Source organism: Lactuca virosa, chromosome 8 (genome assembly GCF_052849685.1).
Source record: "Lactuca virosa cultivar CGN04683 chromosome 8, Lactuca_virosa_CGN04683_v6, whole genome shotgun sequence".
NCBI lineage: Eukaryota > Viridiplantae > Streptophyta > Magnoliopsida > Asterales > Asteraceae > Lactuca > Lactuca virosa.
The window spans coordinates 115,301,571-115,305,400 of record NC_136433.1 but is presented as its reverse complement, the minus strand read 5'-3'; positions in this window follow the sequence as shown (position 1 = coordinate 115,305,400).

The following is a 3,830-nucleotide window of genomic DNA, read 5'->3' as shown; positions in this document are numbered from 1 at the left end:
CTCAATCTCCAATAGTTTCTTTCCTGATGTCTGATTTGTTTGACAAGGAACTTAATTGAACACATCAATTCAGTCCTGACCGGGCCCGACACATAAGTCAACACAAAATCATCGAGGGGCCCAAGATATCGCTTTTACCCCTTGGGATAAAAGGTACATATAAACTTTGACTTATATGTTTGTACTATTTACTCATCAAATCGCACACAACAATACATTTTATAACATCAAGTTACTGATGCGTTTACGCATTATCAATGCACAACCAACTCGTAAACAACAACTCATATATCTCGGTTTAAAGATTATACAATATTATCGTCTCACAATCACTCGTGATAAATTCCATGAAGTGATTCAAATGAGCGTGGGTTTAATCCAATACTCAAACCCTATTTCAGGAATACTCATGAACGTTGCAACAAACCTTTGCCATGTCTAAGCACTTAGACAATCTAGAAGCCAATTCATGACAATCTTGCCTCATTACTTACTTCCAAAGTATGAACGACTATGGATAATTTGAACAATCCAATTATTTAGGAAGTAAAACATGCAAAATTGAAACACAAAATAAATAATTGACAAAATATAGTAAACTTTACTCATAAATAAATCTTCCATTACTTAATCATCAAATGTCAATTACATTTATATTGTTACAAGTTTCTAAGTATCTATCTAATCACTAAAACTAATATCGTCCTTCAGCTCAATGCTCCTCGCATGCTGAACATGCTTAATCCTACTCAGACCCTTTGTGAGGGGATCTGCAGGATTCTCTTCTGACGATACCCTCTTGACTACGAGGAGTCCTTCTTCTACACAATGTCTGATAAAATGATATTTTCTGTCGATATGTCGAGATCTGTCATGATCCCTCGGTTCCTTGGTTAAGGCAACCGCTCCTTCGTTATCACAGAAAATCTCCACATACTCCTTTGTGGCTAGTACAACTCCAAGGTCTCCAATGAAGTTCTTCAACCATATAGCCTCCTTTGACGCTTCACTCGTAGCTATGTATTCTGATTCGCACGTTGAATCAGCCACGGTCTCCTGCTTGGAACTCTTCCAAGTCACTGCTCCTCCATTTAGGGTAAACACCCAGCCCGACTGAGAGCAGAAGTTATCTTTGTCGGTCTGAAAGCTGGCGTCACTATACCCTTTCACTCTCAAGTCATCACTTCCACCAAGTACAAGGACCCAGTCCTTAGTCCTTCGCAGATACTTAAGAATGCTCTTAACTACTGTCCAGTGAGCTCTACCAGGGTTCCCTTGATATCGACTTACCATGCTCAACGCGAAAGCCACATTAGGGTGAGTACATGTCATAGCGTACATGATCGAGCCAACGGCGGAAGCATATGGCACTCGACTCATTTCCGCTATCTCTGCATCGGTACTCGGACTCTGAGTCTTACTCAGTTTGGTATTGCTTTGGATAGGTAACTCCGCTTTCTTGGAATTCTCCATGCTAAAACGCTTTAGCACCTTGTCCAAGTAAGTACTTTGACTAAGTCCTATTAGTCTTTTACTCTTTATTTCTCAATATCCTTATCCCTAGAATATAGGAAGCTTCCCCTAGATCCTTCATAGCGAAACACTTCCCAAGCCAGGTCTTAACCTCCTGCAAGGTTAGAACATCGTTTCCTATGAGCAGTATGTCATCGACATATAATACTAGAAAGCTAACTATACTCCCACTAGCTTTGACATACACACAAGACTCATCCTCACTTCTAGAGAAACCAAACTCTTTGACTTTCTCATCGAAGCAAAGATTCCATCAGCGAGATGCTTGCTTCAATCCATAAATGGATTTCTCAAGCTTGCACACTCTATTCGGGTATTCAGCATCCACAAAACCTTCTGGCTGACACATGTAAACATCTTCAGCCAGCTTCCCATTAAGGAAAGCGGTTTTGACATCCATCTGCCAGATTTCATAATCATGAAACACAACGATGGCTAACATTACCCTAATAGACTTGATCTTGGCCACTGGTGAGAAGGTCTCATCATAGTCAACCCTTGGGGTTTGAGTAAAGCCCTTCGCAACCAGCCGTGCCTTGAACGCGTGCACCTTTCCATCCATGTCGGTCTTCTTCTTGAAGATCCATTTGCACCCAACTGTCTTTCGACCTGGTACATTGTCAACCAAGTTCCAAACTTGATTGTCATACATGGACTGGATCTCGCAGTCTATTGCCTCTTTCCATCTGGCAGACTCAGGGCCCGCCATGGCTTCCTTGTAGTTAGTAGGATCATCTAAATTTATCAGTGTACTATCACTGATAAACATATCACCATCCGTAGTAATATGAAAACCATAAAACTCTGGTGCCATTCTAACTCGAGTGGAACGTCGAAGAGGTAATGACTCGTCAATGGGTTCAACATGAATCTCTTCCTCAGGTTGATCGCTAGTGTTCGAGGTTCCTTCACCGCTTGATTCTTGAATCTCTTCATGATCAATTGACCTCCCACTGTCTCCTTGGCATATGAGTTCCCTCTCGCGGAAAACTCCTCTTCTTGCTACAAAGAGCACGTTATCACTAGGTCTGTAGAAAAGATATCCAAAGGATTTTTGTGGGTAACCGATGAAAATACACCGCTCACTTCGAGGTTCAAGCTTGTCGTGAGTCTCTCGTCTTACGAAAGCTTTACAACCCCAAACCTTGATATGTGCCAACGAGGGAACCTTCCCTGTCCACATCTCGTGAGGTTTTTTGGCAACCTTCTTTGTTGGGACTAGATTAAGGATATGGGTGGCAGTCTCTAAGGCATACCCCCAGAATGATATCGGAAGTAAATTTTGACTCATCATGGAACGAACCATGTCCAATAAGGTTCGATTGCGCCTCTCAGCCACACCATTCAGCTGCAGTATCCTAGGAGGTGTCAATTGTGAAACAATTCCACATTCCTTAAGATAGTTGTGGAACTCGATACTAAGATACTCACCACGCCTATCGGATCTAAGCATCTTGATCTTCCTGCCCAATTGATTCTCCACTTCTTGCTTAAACTCTTTGAACTTTTCAAAAGTTTCTGACTTATGCTTGATCAAGTAGATATATCCATATCTGCTATAATCATCGGTAAAAGTCACATGGAAGCGGTTTGCATCCCTTGTGGTGGATCTGAAGGGACCACACACATCTGTGTGTATGAGATCCAACAATCCCTCACCTCTTTTACAAGTACCAGTGAAAGGTGATTTAGTCATCTTTCCAAGCAAACAAGATTCACATGTGTCATCTGACCTAAGGTCAAATGACTCCAACACTCCATCCTTTTGGAGTTGGGCTATGCACTTCTTGTTGACATATCTAAGACGACAATGCCACAAGCATGCTTTGTCTAAACCATTAGACGAATCAATATGCAACACATTATTTCCTAAGTTATCTACAACCATCACAATTTCATATACACCATAACAAGGCAATGTTTCAAAATAAAATAAACCATTATAATAAGCATTAGTTGAACCAATTTCATTATTAAACGGAAATCTAAATCCCTGACTGTACAAACCATGAAAGGAAATAATATTCCTCGTCATCTCTGACGAGTAGCAACAATCATTCAAATCTAAACCTAACCCACTATTAAGCACTAAAGAGTAAACTCCGATCTTGGTAACAGGAGACGACTTCCTACTGCCCATTATCAGGTTCATCTTCCCATGCTCCACATCCATACTTCTTCTTAGCCCCTGCAAATTAGAACAAATATGAAAACCACATCCTGTATCAAGGACCCAAGAACTAGCATGTGATGAGTTTTTAGATAGAATAGTATAAATACCTGCAAAGGAGGGCTTT